The sequence below is a fragment of the Ornithorhynchus anatinus genome, chromosome X1, assembly GCF_004115215.2.
Source record: "Ornithorhynchus anatinus isolate Pmale09 chromosome X1, mOrnAna1.pri.v4, whole genome shotgun sequence".
In the NCBI taxonomy this organism is placed as follows: domain Eukaryota; kingdom Metazoa; phylum Chordata; class Mammalia; order Monotremata; family Ornithorhynchidae; genus Ornithorhynchus; species Ornithorhynchus anatinus.
The window spans coordinates 9,392,383-9,410,269 of NC_041749.1; the positions used below are offsets into that span (position 1 = coordinate 9,392,383).

Here is a 17,887-nt window from a genome sequence, read left to right on the forward strand (position 1 = left end):
ATTGAATGATTTTGATACTGGATTCTCTTCAGTTCTCTTCAGAATGCTCCCCTACTTTTCAGTTAAGCTACTTACTTCAAAGTTCATTTGGATGTCATTTGATACTATAAACCATTTTCACTTGAATATGTGTTTATTGAACACTTCAGCTTGATATAACCACAAACATTGTATTACCATTCTCTCTCTCTCTCTCTCTCTCTCTCTCTCTCTAGCTATAGGCCATAAGGTCCTTGTGTGCAGGGAATATGTCTGTTTACTGTTATATTGTACTCTTCCAAGTGCTTAAGTACAATGATCTGCCTACAGTAAGCACTCAATAAATATGATTAAATGAATGAATAGATGGTTAACTGACATTGGATGCCATAGAGAGAGAGAGAGAGAGAGAGAGAGAGGAGAGAGAGAGAGAGGGTATGGTAATGCAATGTATGTGGTTATATACATATGCACTGTAGTTTTTTTTTTTTCTTTTTAATGATCCTTGCAGGAATATCAGATATTATTGCAGTCTATATAGCGAAAATGTGTGCATCATGTGTGCCTTTCCCAGGAAAACTTAGAGTAATTTAGATATAGTCAAAATAAACCAAAAGTGTAGCTTAAACTTGTAACTAAACCGCAACTAAATGGACTAGAGTGATTTCTCCCGAGACCAGAGTTTATGCTATTTCACTGAAACAGTAGAGTAATATAGCTGGGGGAGACTAGGTAACAGATTTTAATCAAAACAATATAAATTCACAATAATTCACATTCAAAGCATAGAATTGATGTTCATCCTTCTCTACCCCTCCTGTATATGCCATGAGGACATATCAGCCTTCTCAAAGAAGAGAATCCAACATCAAAATCATTCAGTAAAGAAGAATCCCTATCTTACCAGTCAAATTCATTTCCTTAGATGAATTTCACTCTACTTTTGATTCCTCCAGTTCACCAGTTTATTTCATTTTACAAAGCACATTCGCTAACAGTAAGTACAAAAAACACCACACAGAATACAATTGTAGTTATATCGGAACAGCATGTAATGTTCTGATAAGGATTTGTACTGAACCACTGAGTGAAAATCGGCATATTAAACACGTGTAAACCATCTGCTTGAAAATATCCATTGTCTCAAGCCATTTATGAACAACAAGAACTTTTCCATGTCTACCAATGCTGAGTTGGCTATCTTTTTCAAAATGTCTGTTTGCAGTGCTTTGCACTGAACTGCAATTTCTTTGATTTTTTTCATAGAATTCTGAAGTTCCTAATTTCTACAAGGAGGAAGAAAATAAGAAACATGCACACCGAAGGTTTCATGGCATTGTCTAAGAGTGAAAGTACAAGAGTGAAAATAGCCAAGCTATACTTAGAACCTCAAATTGTCCCTACCAAATACTCCCCTAGTTGCAGTTATGCTACTTACTTCAAAGTTAATTTGGATGTCATTTGATACTATAAACCATTTTCACTTGAATATGTGCATATTGAACACTTCAGCTTCATTTAAAACAAACAAAACAAAACAAAAAAAAAACCCAAAACCAACAGTCAGTTCCCACTGATTCCTGAATGTCCTCTTTTTTTCCTCTTCTCCTGCTTGAATCTGTGTTGTCCAAACTTGCTCCCTTTATTCATCCCCACTCCCAACCCCATAGGACTTATATAGCTGTCATTCATTCATTTATTCGTTCATTCATTCATCTATTCATTCATTCATTCATTCATATTAATGCCTGTCTCCCCTTCTAGGCCCTACGGTCCTTGTGTGCAGGGAATATGTATGTTTACTGTTATATTGTACTCTTCCAAGTGCTTAAGTACAATGCTCTGCATACAGTAAGCACGCAATAAATATGATTGATTGAATGAATGAATGGATGAATGGATGGTTAACTGACATTGGGAGCCATTCTGGGACTGCAAATTCCTGTTCAGCTGTCCATCACCTTGCACCTTCCTACCTCACCTCATTCTCTCCTTCTACAACCCATCCTGTATTCATTCATTCATTTAATAGTATTTATTGAGCGCTTACTATGTGCATAGCACTGTACTAAGTGCTTGGAATATACAAGTCAGCAACAGATACAGACAATCCCTGCCCAATGACGGGCTCACGGTCTAATTAGGGGAGACAGATGGACAAAAACGAGACAACTTACACTTCGCTCCTCTATTGCTGTCTACTGTGTCTCAATCTCGCCTGTCTCACCACCGACCCCCCACCCACATCCTGCCTCTGGCCTGGAACGTCCTGCCTCCTCAAATCTAAGAGATGATTACTTTCATCACCTCTGAAGCCTTACTGAAGGGACATCTCCTCTAAGAGGCCTTCCCAGACTAAGCCCCACTTTTCCTCAACTCCCACTCCCTTCTGCATCACCCTGACTTGATCCCTGTGCTCGTCCCCTCTCCTGACCCCACAGCATTTATGTACATATCTGTCATTTTATTTATTTGTATTGATTTCTGTCTCCCCCTTTCTTTCTTGTGGACAGGGAATGTCACTGCTTACTGTTGTATTGTACTTTTCCAAGCACTTAGTACTGTGCTCTGCACACAGTAAGTCCTCAATAAATATGATTGAATGAATAAATGAACTATTATGTGCTCCAGCAAGTGCCATTTTGGGGATGGTATTTGGACTCTTGCTTCAAGCAATATGACTGGCTGAAGGCAGCCTTGAAAACAGCACTGAAAACTGCTCAAGAATGGGCTCTGGCTATCAGGTGAGAGGAAAGCCTCTAGAAACATGTCCCAGCTCATCCCCATCTCCCTGGCCATGTCAGCCCAGAAGTCCTGTCCCCTATTAATATTCTGCAGATTTACTCTATTTATTCATTCATTGCTTACTCTGTCTCAAAGTGTTTACTCATCTTCCAAGTGCGTGTATTTACTTATTTTTTTCCTGCCTCCTGCAATTAGATGTTAAGCTCTGACAAGTAGGACCCATCTCTTCTACTTCTGTGCTAAGTACCGATTACGGGGCTCTGCCCAGAGCAAGGGCTCCATAAAAGTCCAATGTCGATAATACAGGCAGAGTGCATAATGGCTTCTTTTGCATTAGGATCTCACCATAACATCATTAATATTTGTGGCTCCCTCTCCCCTCCATTGTAATGGGAATTTCACCATGTATGGAAATACATTTTTAAAAATTATCGCTTAAGCAAATGAATTAAGACTCAACATTTTTATGAAGACTCCATTCACAAAGAAAATGAAGTCTGAAATAGATGTTATCATCCCACACTTAGCTCTGAATAAAAGAACCTTTAAATTCCATTTCCTGCTTTAGATAGCGGTGAGTCTATTCAACCCCCCGATGTATTACTGTCCCACCATAGATCTTATCTGACCCACTGCATAAAAGTATCGGGAAGATGAATTCATATTCACATTTTTCACATAAACTTGCAAACTAAGGGCGTATATCCATTTTAACTAGTCTTCAATTTGAAATATTTTTGTATTTCAATTAGGATGCGGAGCAGATATCCCAATTCCTAAGACATCCTTTATTCCAAGATAGGAAATCCCAGAGCCTGAGGATGGCAGAGGTAGAAAAAGAGACAGAACTTTTCTTGACTTTCCCAGGTTAAATAGCCCTTGCACTTCAAAGGGCACATTTAGATGCATTGGAAGGAGCTGGGAGCTTATAAGAATGTCTAGCAATGAGTACATCAAAAGGTTCAGAACTTAAAATCAAAATCAAACTCAATCTTTTTCCACTAGGGCACCCACTGAAATGAATTCAGAAAAAGGAGGGCAGAATCCCTTCGGCTTAACCATGACTACTACAAGCTCTATCTTGCACTGGCTTCGGGGAATAGATCGATTGCTTTGATCACTTGAATGAGGATCCAGTTTATTTCATAAGTGATCAGCAATTGTGGGTGTGCACAAAATATTTAAAAATTACTCCGGAGACATTTTGAGGAAACTAAATTGTGGAATAGGCTGCATAATTATTGAATCATTGAAATCCCTGGTGGACAATGAAACTGTCACTTAATTTTCAACTTCCCATGTTCTTAGTTCAGTGCACTGAGTGGGAACTTAATAAATATTACTACCACTGCCTGATGAGGAGGAGGATGACAGTGGTGATAATGATTACCTCAAACAATGTTTTGGGATGCATGCTGGCATATGAAAGGTCAAAGTGACTGTATTTTCTCAGATGCAAAGGTGAATGGAGTTGGGATTCCAGGGAATTGGGAAAGAGGTCCAAGCAAAGTGGGTGAAAAGAAGACAGGAAAGTAAAAGAGAAAAATCAGAGGCAGAGAGTGAGACTAAAGATACCCAGAGAGATACAGAATCAGAGAGAGATAAAGATATAGAAAGGCAGGGGGATGAAATACAGAGAACAGGGAAAATGGACAGAAAAAGATCAGGGTAAGCAGGAGTAAGAAACAAAGGAAAGAATGAGGAGCAGACACACTCATACATATACGGTTTGACATCCCCACAATCAAGCCATGAGTCAGTCAGTCAGTTTGTTGTATTGACTGAGTGCTTACCTTGTGCAGAGCACTGTAATAAGCGACTGGGAGAGTACACTATAACAATAAACAGATACATTCCCTGACCACAGCGGGTTCGCAGTCTAGAGGCAGAGGCAGATAATAATGTAAATAAATAAATATTATTATGTATTTATAAATTAATTGAGCATCCAGCAGATTGCATCCACAGTAACCATTAAGGACAAAGTGGTGGTTGAAAAAATGTGTTCTTTCCTCCCACTAATACCATCCTTGATTAGCTATTACTGCTGCTAGGGGCAGCTTGGCCTGATGGCAAGAGCCCAGGCTCGGGAATCAGAGGACATGGGTTCTAATCCCAGCTCCTCCACTTGTCTGCTGTGTGACTTTGGGCAAGTCACTTCAGTTCTCTGGGCCTCAGTTCCCTAGTCTGTAAAATGGGGATTAAGACTATGAGCCCCACGTGGGGCAACCTGAATCCCTTGTATCTACCCCAGTGTTTAGAACAGTGCTTGGCACGCAGTAAGCACTTAAGGGAATACCATCATCATTATTATTCTCACCAGAGATTTATGATGCAGATGCAACCACAGACTGACTAACTGAACCCATTAATCTCTTGATATTTAACCCCTGTTCAGCCCCACAGCACTTTTGTACACATCTGCCTTTGATTTTAATACCTATCTTCTCCTCTACAGTGTAAGTTTCTTGTAGGCAGGGAACATGTCCTGCAACTTGATTTTATTGTATTCTCCAAAGTGTTAGGAACAGAACTCTGAGCACGGTAAACCCTCAATAAATGTGACTGATTGATTGACTGATATTGCTCTCTCCCTACTGTTAGACTGTAAACTTATTTGAGGGCAGGGCTCATATTTGCCAATTATATTGTAGCGAGCTCTCCCAATTGCATGGTACAGTGCTCTGCACATGGTAATGTGCTTAAAAAAATATCCTGGAGTCTAAGAGACACAGAAAATGACAGGCTCTAAATGGTTACAGATATGATGGTTCTAAAAGCTTATGCAAATTGAGGAAGAGAGAACCAAAAACAAACAGCCCCTCCTGTTTTCCATTTGCTCTACAAAGAGTCCTCTGGGCAGTGAAACCCAAATGTTACTTTGAGAGGTGAGGGAGGTGTATGGTCAGGGTGGAGAAAGAGGGGGAGGCTGCAAAATCCACAACTGCTCACGTCGTGTAGTATATAAATGACTGTGGCTGTGTCCACTGATGGTCCCTGCCATTTCTTAACATCACCATTTGGTCTTAAGCCTTCTAAATAATTGTGTCCCTGAAATAAATTCAAAGCTTCTAGGAGTCTTACCATTACTGAGAATAGATTCAATTTCTTATCGTGGGGCTTTAATGGTGCCTTATTCCACCCCTCAATACATAGATTGTCTAGACTGATTTCAAAGATTTCCATTAAGTTACCCAAATCTTATTCATCCTTCTTGAAAATCTTAAATTCCTTTACAGAATTCCATGTTAAGCACTGCAACATTCTGCTTCTCATCCTTTTACCCTCTCAATTTGAAAGTTTATATTTACTGTTTTGGTTATTTTTTTTTTGGATAGGTTCCATTATTTTCTCCTTAATCAATTCTCCCATTTCATTGCCCTAAACTGTGCTCCCAAAACCTCTGAGGATCTCATCTATAGCACTCTTAAATTTTCCCTTTAAAACTTGATCATCTTTGTTCTGCTTTCAGTTATGTCTGGATTTTTGCTTGACCCGAACCAGTTTTACTTGTTTTTAATACTGTGGGAATGATAAGAAGCAAGTGATCAGGTGGAAAAACCAAGGAACTGGGAGTCAGAGGACTTGAGTTCTAATTTTGCCTCTGCAACAGGTCTGCTATGTGACCTTGAGCAAGTCACTTCTCTGTTGCTCGGTTATATCATTTGTATAATGGGGATTAAGACTTTGAGCCCCAAGTGGTACAAGGACTATCTTTTATCTAAGACAGTGCTTAGTAGAATTCTTGGCACATAGTACATATTTAACAAATACCATTAAAAAATGTTTACAGAGGCTTCTTCTCAATCTCACTGAATTGGTATCGATTGGCAAATTTTGCCAGTGGATCAGTTGATCACTAACCTGCGTAAATTCCCTTGAAGTTAATATAAGTATATTTAGACATGTCTAATGTTCACGTTGCTTCATGAGCTGAATGAACATAGGAATCCTAAAATATAGATCAGAACCTTGGGTCAGCCAGTCCATGATTCAGGTTGGAACAGTAGCAAGAGAGAAGGCATGGAGAATCAGGGGAATATATCAGTAGAATGAACTTTTCTGTGCCTTAATGAGCTCATCAGTAAAATAGGGATAAACTATGTATTCTCCGTCCCTCTTTCCCATTGTTGGGTAGAAACTGTGTCTATTTGTTTCTGAATTGTACTTTTTAAACAGTAAAGTGCTCTTTGGATAGTAAAAGCTCATTAATTATGATGAAATGAATGAATGAATGACTGGGATTGTGTCCAATCTGCTTATATTGTATTAACCCAGGTCTTAGTATAGTGACTGACACATAGTAAGTGCTTAGTAAATACCACAATTATCATTATCATTATTAATATAACATTTACCTCCCTGGAGATTCAGCTTTGTAAACTAGGTAAGGGCCTCCGAACATTCATGAATTTAAAGCTTTCAGTGGCTTTTAAGGTTCCTGTTACCTCTGCAATGTTTTCACTTAATTAACACCTTTTAGGCAGGAATTGTTGACCCATTAGAGTGGAAAACAATCTTTCAGATCATAAGTGCTATTCTGGAAGCAAATTATGGCTTTAAATGCAGTACAAAATCTGATTATATCCAGGGGTGGTTCACATTTTATGGGTGAGTGGTCAACTTAGTAAGACAAACCATTGCAATTGCTGAGTTTCAGAACTGGCATCAACTAATTAATTGTAGAATAAGAGGTAGTTACAAATTATCTCTGGAAATTTGAAATTTTGGGTAATGATGATAATATATACACTGTGTGGTGTAAAACTCATATAAAAAGCCTGACCTGACTTGTTATTTTTAGATACTTGGGTGCATTTCTTTTAATGATATTTATGCAATATTTTTATTCTAGAGTGATCTCAAAGAGCATCAATAATACGTATTCCTGAATTTGTATATTTCATCATCTCTGTGAACATCCTATGTATGGAGCACTAGATACTTGGGGAGATACAATAAACCTAAAGATGTAACTTTCGAAATTTATAATTTAATGAGGGAGACAAGCAGCATGGCCTAGTGGAAAGAACAGGGACCTCGGAGTCAGAAAACTTGGTTTCTAATCCCAGCTCTATCACTTGTAAACCAGTCACTTAACTCCTCTGTACCTCAATGCCCTCATCTGTAAAATGGGGATTAATACTGTGAACCCCATGGGGGACATGGACTGTGTCCAACCTGGTTAAATTGCATCTATCCCACAATTAAACTGAGAATTTATGTTTTCTTTTTTCCAAGAATTGCAAAATGATATACAAAATAGTCCTTTACATCTATTTTAGTAAAAAAAGTCCACTTATGTATTTTAAGTAAAATAAACATTTTCCCTGCATTATATTGGAAAGGATGCTTTAAACACTTATTTGCACTATTAAATGGTTTATTTAAATAGGACTTTCTCTCATTTATGAAGTTGATATACTTCAATAATGATTTATAAACTAAATGAAAGTTGAATTTCACTGTAGCTATTTTGATTGAAAAAAAGAAAATATAAAATTAATCCAAAATGCTGTCCCAAATTTCTATTTACCCTGACTTGTTTTTACCAGTCTCTGCTAATTCAATGTTATTAATGAAACAATGTCTCATTTAGTAATGGAGCACAAGGAATTAATTAAATTAGGTGCCCTAATTAGGTTTTGCTACAGATGCCTTGGAAGTTTCCATTACATTTGTTCTGGAGGTAAAGACTTCTGAAAACCTGCTGTGAACAGTATAAAGATTTTGATAGCAATAAAATCATATTTCTCCCCCACATTTTAGTTTTTTTAAAAAAAAAAATATGAACATTTCTACACTTCAACCATCATTCCTTTTAAAAATCACTTTTTATCTCTTCAGCAACCTCCTCAATGCTTGTCTTTTTTTCTTTTCCCTCTTCTAAAGGATCTTGAAAATTTGAAGACTCCTCTATTGTTTGAAATAGATAGGATTAGCAAGCATAATGCATCAAATGATCTGTCTCTTAGTAAAAGGCTGAGGTAAGGCAAATATAAAATTAATTGGCATTATGATAAAGGTATGTTTTCCTGCAATCTTCCACTCTCTTCATATCCTTCCTTTATTTATCAGCATTTCACTTTTCCTAAGAGTAATTTAACCATCCTCGGTTTTCTCATCTCCCATGTCTCTCTCTTGAGCCCCAAATTTGAACTTGATTACTCTAAAGGTAATTACTATGGAGGAAGAAAAGAGGTTCAAGAAACAGATGGATGCAAAAACTGGGGAAATGTTCCAGAGCTACAATTGGATAATTGCCCACTGTTCCCCACACAAATTAGAGGAACTGCACTGAGGTGTCAGATTGTTAGTTGCTTTTCCAAAAACACTACATTCCAGCAAATTGACTAGATGAGCCAGAAATTTTATCTGGTCCACCATGCCTCATTTCGAGCTTCAATTTATCCTCTCCTCCTTCTCAACGGTTTCATTGTTCTCTATATTGCTAAGGATCTACCTTCCAAGCAAATACATGCAAGAATTCCTTCACCAAAATTGATTCTCAGACCAAAGCCGGTACTGCAGTCAGTCGGTCAGTCAGTCAGTCGTATTTATTGAGCCTTTACTGTGAGCAAAACACGGTACTAAGCACCATGAAGAGTACAGTATACAAGAGTACAATATAACAGACACGTTTCCCGCTCACAATGAGATTATTCCCCGCCCACAATGAGATTACAGTTCAATTGAGTTGAGGAATTGAGGTGTTCCTTCCTCTACCCGAGCAGAGGCCAGTTTCTGGCAGCCAAATATTTGAGGAAGAGACCCAGCAATCCATACGACACCATAATAATACTAATAAACTTGGTATTTGTTAAGCGCTTACTATGCGCCAAGCACTGTTCTGATACAAGGAAATCGGATTGCCCCACATGGGGCTCACAACCTTAATCCCCATTTTACACATGAGAGAACTGAAGCACAGAGAGGTTAAGTGACTTGCCCAAAGGCACACAGCCGATAAGTGGCAGAGCCGGGATTAGATCCCACGACCTCTGACTCCCAAGCTCGGGATCTTTCCACAAAACCAAGCTGATTCTCATTATGTCTCATAATATCAATCAGTGGCATTTGTTAAGTGCTTACTCTATGCCAAGCACTTCCCTGTATTGTTTGAAAGAATATAATATAGTAGAGTTTGTAGACATGTTCCCTACCCACATGCATCTTACACTTTAGTCAGTATGTACTTTGTGATATAATGCAATAATGATAATAAAATAAGAGTAATAACAATATCTGTTAAAGGTTTATTATGTGCCAAGTACTCTACTAAGAGCTGGGATAAGTATAAGATAACCACAGTCCTCATCCTAAATGGGTTTACAACCTAAGTAGGAGGATTCATGGGCATTGAATCACCATTTTACAGATTGAGAAACTAAGGCCCAAAGAAGTTAAATGACTTGTTCAAGGTCATATGCCCTTGGTTGAGAAGCAGCGTGGCTCAGGAAAGAGCCCAGGCTGGGGAGTCAGAGGTCATGGATTTGAATCCCGGCTCTGCTGCTTGTCAGCTGTCTGACTTTGGGCAAGTCACTTAACTTCTCTGTGCCTCAGTTACCTCATCTGTAATATGGGCATTAAGACTGTGAGCCCTACGTTGGACAACCTGGTCACCTTGTATCCTTCCCAGCACTTAAACCAGTGATTTGCACATAGTAAGCACTTAAATGTCATCATCATCATCACATGCCAGGCAAGCAGCAGAGTAGGAATTAGAAACCCGGTCATCTGATTCCCACTAGATCTTTCCAGTGGGCCACATTGCCTCTCATTACAATAACATCCTATACAAAGTTTGGTGGTTGAGCTTATCTTTGCTGCTGGGAGGTGGATCTCAATCCGACAGTGGTTGTCCTGACCCAGAACTGGCCCAAACAACCCAGTGAACCCTAACATGACCTGGTTTCCTCTCTCTCCTGCCCCATTTGGGACTAATTCCTAATAGACTTTAAGTTCGATGTGGGCAGGGAACCTGTCTGTAGTATTGATAGTGACGATAATAATTATGGTACTTGTAATAATTATGGTGCTTACTATGAGCCAACCACTGTTCTAAGCATTGGAATGGATAAAGTTAATCAGGTAGGACGCAATCCCTGTCCCACACGGGACTCACATTCTTAATCTCCATTTTACAGATGAGGTAACTGAGACCCAGAGAAGTTAAGTGACTTGCCCCAGGTCCCACAGCAGACCTGTGGTGGAGCCGGGCTTAGAACCCAGGTTCTTCTGGCTTCCAGGCCTGTGATCTATTAAACCACACTGCTTCTCTTGTTGTGTTGTAATCTCCCAGGCGTTTAGTCTAGGACTCTGCACCTAGTGAGCAATAAATATGGATGACTGATTGATTGATAGCATGAGCACACGCCAGAAGTGCATACGGTTGGTTGCTCTGGGGCTGCCCAGAATACTTTTCTGTCACAACAGAACTCACTGGAGCTAGTCCTGCTGTAGAACCATGGGGGTGGCCTGGGAAATAATAATAATAATAATAATAATAATGTTGCTATTTAAGTGCTTACTATGTGCAGAGCACTCTTCTAAGCGCAGATAGATACAGGGTAATCAGGTTGTCCTACATGAGGTGCACAGTCTTAATACCCATTTTACAGATGAGCTCACTGAGGCGTAGAGAAGTTAAGTGACGTGCCCACAATCACACAGCTCCCAAATAGCAGAGCAGGGATTCAAACCCATGACTTCTGACTCCCAAGCCTTGCTCTTTCCACTGAACCACGCTGCTTGAAATCCAGCTTCAGAGCTCAGAGTATCAACTCAGACCCTCTCTGACACGAAATGCCATGTCATTCTCCCACGATAACGCGACCACCATCTTGGGAACTTTGCAGAAAGCAGCCATCTAGGGGTTCTAGGAAACTGCTTAGAGAGCAGCACAGCCTACGGGAAAGAACATGGGCCTGGCAGAGAGAGGTAGACCCAATTCTAATCCCAGCTACACCACATGTCTGCTGTGTGACCTTGGACAAGTTGGTTAACCTCTCTGGGCCTCATTTACCTTATCTGTAAAAGGGGGATTAAGACTGTGAACCCCACATGAGACATGGACAGTGTTCAACCCGATTATCTTGAATCTAACCCCAGCACTTAGAACAGTGTTGGGCACATTGAAAGAGCTTAACAAATACCATAATCGTTACTATTACTATGAAACAGTATACAACAGTTTTCAATCAATGCGTGGTTTAAAGGTTGCCCATAGTGTGAGCAATAAAAAAATCTTGGTGTCTTGAGAGTAGGCTGGCTAATACTGAAATGTGAAAGTGTGTGCCAAAGTCAATAAAAACAGATTTCTTGCCATATTGGCCTTTAATATAACTCCAATAATAAAAAGGACAATGCAGGCATGCCATTTCATGAATTTGACAATCTACTTTTTCTATGAATAATAAGACACAATTTCAGAGGGGTGTCAGATTGAAATAATCGGGAAAGGTCAGGTGAATTCACTAGTGTAGGGAATGTAGGGAGAGCAGTATCAAGGCCGAGGGAATTTCAGGCAGTGGATAGAGTACGAGCAGGTGGTCGGTCAAGCAGTAGGAGAGTTGACAATGGAGCACGATGAGGAGGTTGGCTTGAAAGCAATGAAAAGCAAAAGCTAGACTGGAGTGGGAGAAGACAGTGGAAGAGAGTAGGAGGGAGAGTTTGTTTATGAATTTCCTTTCAGTTTGTGCTGTTCTCTGTTTTAAATTTAGGTATTAGCAAATTGGCAGAATGCATGACAGAGAAATGATTAAAGGGCAAATAAAGGTTGTACATCAATTTCATTTGTAGTAATAATAATAATGGTATTTGTTTAGCGCTTACTATGTGCCGAGCACTGTTCTAAGTGCTGGGATAGATACCAGGTAATCAGATTACCCCACCTGGGGCTCACAGTCAATCCCCATTGTACAGATCAGGTAACTGAGGCACAGAGCAGTGAAGGGATTTGCCTAAAGTCACACCTGACAAGTGGCAGAGCCGAGATTAGAACCCACGACCTCTGACTCCCAAGCCCGGGCTCTTTCCACAAAGCCTTGCTGCTTCTCTAGTGTAGAGCACTGTACTGGGTTCTAAATTCAACACCTCTTCTTTGCCTGGTCAGATTTTTTTTGACGGTGAAGGAGGAGCTGCATATACAATTCTGAGTGACTACATTTCAGGACCAAGTAGTTTGTATGTAGAAAGTACAGAGAGAGATCCAAATTAATCCAATTTTAAGGCACAGCCTGCCCTGAAGAAATGGTTTTGTTGGAAAGTTTTTTTTTTTTTTTTATGGTTTTACCATCTATTCAACTTTCCTGTGCCTTGAAGTAACTGTACTTCTGGTTTATACACTGACATTATTATCATCAAATAATAATGGGAATTCACATTATGATACTTTTTGTAGCTACCACAGTGATATGGGAGAAAAGTCAACAGCGTTTTTACCGAGGGAAGCACAGCGATGAGGGAGGGTTTGGCCTTTCTAATGTGAAAAAGCCAACTAGCTGCCTAAGTTAAATAATTAAATTTTACTGAATCTAAAAATAGTATTTTTATGCATAAGTTCTGGTACCCTAAAAAGGGCAGTTGAGAATCTTTTTCTCAAATGATGATCCAAATACTCTCATCATCCATAATTCAGAAAGTAGCAGTGAATTCCATAATTCTGCATATACGCACACATCCACTTATATCTTCATGAAGTGACACTTGAAATACAAAGCCACATCACGAATAGGAACTTTCTAACTGAAGAAGGTCTCTATACATTTAAAAGTGGATATTGTGAAAAAATTGGTCTCCATTAAGCTACCACATTTTGGCTCCGTATTAAAATTCATTGTTCGTTCTACCGCATTTTCTATGATTTCTGAACATTATGAAAAGATTAGTTTGGTATTGCCTAGAATGTTGGAGATCAGAACTGTAACTGATTGGAGAAATTCCAGATGAAATGGTAATGCACATTAAACACTAAATTCGGATAGTCATTCGGTTGACCATCCAGTCAACCTGTCTCTTCTTACCCTGAAGACTGTCAGCTCCTTATGGGTCGGAAACTTGGCTACCTACTCTGCTATACTGTATTCTCTTCCTAAACACTTAGTATCTATCAATTGTAGTTATTCCATGCTTACTATGCACAGAAAATTGTACTAAGCGTTTGGGAGAGCACAACACAACAGAATTAGCAGACACATTCCCTGCGCGTAATGACTCATGGTTTACAGTACTCTGCACACAGTGTGCTCAATAAATTGATCATTGATTAGAGTCATTTTCCATCCTTTCCCCTATCCCTTGTCTTTTCTATGCTATTCCTCCAATTTTCGTGGCTCAGTGGAAAGAGCTTGGGCTCTGGAGTCAGAGGTCATGGGTTTGAATCCCACTCTGCCACTTGTCAGCTGTGTGGCTGTGGGCAAATCACTTCACTTCTCTATGCCTCTGTTCACTCATCTGTAAAATAGGGATGAAGATTGTGAGCCTCATGTGGGACACCTGATGACTCTGTATCTACCCCAGCGGTTAGAACAGTGCTCTGAACATAGTAAGCACTTAACAAATACCAACATTATTCTTTAGGGGAAGCAGCATAGCTCAGTGGAAAGAGCCTGGGCTTGGGAGTCAGAGGTCATGGGTTTGAATCCCAGTTAGGCCACTTGTCAACTGTGTGACTAAGGGCAAGTCACTTCACGTCTCTGTGTCTCAGTTCCCTCGGCTGTAAAATGGGGATTAAGACTGTGAGCCTCACATGGGACAACCTGATTACCCCGAATCTCCTCCAGCACTTAGAACAGTGTTCTGCACATAGTAAGCACTTAACAAATACCATCATCATCATTATTATTATTATTGTTATTATTATTATTATTATTCCAGCAATACCATTAACGGATATTATCTCAGCTAGTCTCAAAAGGCAATCCATAAATTTCCCACCTATCTTTTTCAAAAACTGTCTTCGTCTTTACACTCATTTCATTCTTTGTAATATTGTACTTTCCTAGGGACTTAGTACAGTTCTCTGAACATAGTAAGCCCTCAGTTAATACCATGGTTTGATTGATTTCTAGTCTTATTCCTTGAGTGTGTATATTTGCATACATTAAATAGTGCAATCATTGTCTTTTGGCATGCTCAGACAATGTTGGTCAATCAAAAGTTCAGTGACCTAAACTTAGCACTGATAAGAATGGGGGCTTGACTTGATCGTACCTCAGGAACAGGTAAAATCCTTTCAAAATCCTAAGAAAGTCTGTGAGGGGCAGATTGCCTGAAATCACAGTGAAATCACAGTGAAATCAGAGTAAAAACCGTTCACTGATCAGATGAAGAGCTGACTTCCTCGGAAACCTTAGTCAGGGGAGTTAATAACAACAACCAGGAGTAGTGTAGCCTAGTGGATAGAGTACAGCCTGGGAGTCAGAAGGACCTGGGTTCTAAACTGAGTCTGACACTTTTTTTTTAAATGGCATTTGTTAAGCATTTACTGTATGCCAGACACTGTACTAGAATCTGGAGTGGTACCAGATAATCGGATGGACACAATCTATGTCCCACTTGGGGTTTACAGTCTTCCTCTCCATTTTACAGATGAGATAACTGAGGCCCACAGAAGTGAAGTGACTTGTGCAAGGTTACACGGCAAATAAGTGGTGGATCCAGGATTAGAACCCTTGTCCTTTTGATGTCCAGGCCCATGCTCTGTCCACTCGGCCATGCTGCTTCTTCTCTGTGGCCTTGGACAGTTCATTCACTTCTCTGTACCTCGGTTCCCTCATCTGTAAAATGGGGCCTAAGACTGTGAGCCCTAGATGAGATTTGGATGGTGTAAAACTCAGATTATCTTGTAGCTACGCCAGCACTCAGCACAGTGTTTGGCACATAGTTAGCACTTTAACAAATACCATAAAAAAGCCAAAATAAGGCATCAAGCTTCATATCAAATTGATGCTCTCTAAAGCCAGAGAAACATTTAATTTCAACATCAATTTCACACTCACCAACAGCAAATACTAGTTTGATTACTAAAAATGATATCTAAGAACCTAGTACCGAAGAAGGCTCAGAGTCACCCAGTTCCTCTTGGAGGGATCATGTGACTAGAATAGGTAATAGGAGGTACACACCGAGTGAGAAATCACGAGGAGTGAAGAAGCGATGAGACAGAAGAGGGGCAGTAGGCAGTATTTCAAGAGGAAGGAAGTTGTGTTTTTGTGCTACTCTCAATAGCACGGAAAAAAAAGTTGTTCCACTGAGCAGTAACTGCAGAACACTGTGTTTGGTGCTTGGGAAATTACAGTGAATATGATGTTCATGGAAGCTTATTTTCTTCCCAAGCACATCTCGTGGCTCAGGGGAAAGAGCCCGGGCTTGGGTCTTGGGTTCTAATCCCGGCTCTGCCGCTTGCCAGCTGTGTGACTTTGGGCAAGTCACTTCACTTCTCTGAGCCTCAGTTACCTCATCTGTAAAATGGGGATTAAAACTGTGAGCCCCACGTGGGACAACCTGATCACCTTGTATCCCCCAGCACTTAGAACTGTGCTTTGCACATAGTAAGCGCTTAGCAAATACCACCATCATCATCACTTCAAAACACCTATTTATCTGTTCTTTGTTATTCATATCCATTATTTATATCTCTCTTCTCACTTTTAAGAACAGGATGACTTCCTTTCTTCTCCCCCATTTGATTCAAAATGTCTCAAAGGCAGAGAGTGAATTTTCTTTTCATTTGTTCTTTGCCTTCCTAGTAGAGTGTCCTACAGGCATTACGTGGCGATAAATGAGAACAATCCTAATAATGATGGTAATGATCATGCTTACTATGTGCCTAAGGCTGAACTAAGTGCTGGATTAGATAAACAGGTCAGATAACTCCATGTTCCACCTGGGCCTCACTGTCTAAGTAGGAAGGAGAACAGGCATCAAATCCCCATTTTATGGCTGAAGAAACTGAGGCATGGAAAAGTTAAGTGACTTGCCCAGGTCACACAGCCTTCAAACAAGATATCGTTATTACCAACGTCTAATATTTCCGGGAGAATAACTTGAAAAAATATAGCAGAGATCCCACTGTAGTAACGGTAATTTCTGGAAAAACTTTAAATGAGAAAAAAAAAACAAAACATTCCCACAAACCAGTGACCCATATGCAGAACAATGGAGAAAACATTTCTGAATAACTGCAATATTATCAGAAGTCCTGAAACCTTAAATGGAGCTATAAAAGAACCACTAGAACCGTATCACCCAGAAACAGTTTCTGGGCGGCAAAGCGGTAATGAACTGCACAGCGGGAGAATCGTCAGCAGGTACAGTAGTTGCACCCAGAGGAAAAAAAAAACAGTGGCAAGCTTTATTAAGGTATGAGCAGAAACTAGCTTTCAAAAGAAGCAGAGCATAAAGAGAAATACTTTAAAACAGGAAGGGAAGAAACTTTAGGTGCTTGCTGAACAACAACAAAAAAGTTCTGAAAAAGCTGATGAAAGAATCTGATGATATTGGAAACTAAGTGGTTATTTGCAACTTTTCTTCTCCGTAGTTTCCCTGTAAAGCATTGAATGGTTTAAAACTGTATCCCACACTCAATCAATTTATCAGATGATTTAATCTATTTGCTGTGTATTCAACTATGCTTGTGGCTGGCTGGAATCATTTCCAAAGGCCTAATGACTTGGGACCCCTCTCAGGGTCACACCTGGAGAGTTTCCAGTCCTCTACCAGTCACGACTATGGGAGGGAGAGTCAAGCAGAGGCCTGTCCATTCCGTTCCTAGCTTGGCCAGCGGCTAGCGAGTGGAAGGCCATCTGCTACAAGTCAAAACTCCCCTATGCTGGGCAGCAGTGGCAGGGGAGAGTCATTCATTCATTCAATTGTAATTATTGAGCGCTTAGTAGGTGCAGAGCACTGTACTAAGTGCTTGGAATGTACAAATCGACAACAGATAGAGACTGTCCCTGCCCATTGACGGGCTTACATTCTAATCGAGTCAAGGGCAGAGACGTTTACAGGGCAAGGAAGGAATGGAATTAATGGAATTGCAGAAGGAGGCAGTGGTAAACCTTTTCCATTTTTTGACCAATAAAACTCTATGGATATGCTACCAGAACGATTGCATATGGAAGTGGCTTTTTCTGGGAGAGATTTGTCATGGTGTCGCTAT

General features: G+C 40.0%; 1 protein-coding gene and 1 non-coding gene across 2 annotated transcripts in view; one reads left to right on the forward strand and one right to left on the reverse strand.

Moving 5' to 3' along the window:
• Window positions 1-17,887, reverse strand: part of CSMD1 (CUB and Sushi multiple domains 1) — a 1,410,881-nt gene that overhangs the window by 383,832 nt on the left and 1,009,162 nt on the right. The gene's annotated exons all lie outside the window — the stretch shown is intronic.
• Window positions 17,405-17,542, forward strand: LOC114807117. Its single transcript, XR_003755170.1, has one exon. It is a non-coding gene; the product is annotated as a small nucleolar RNA SNORA7 (small nucleolar RNA).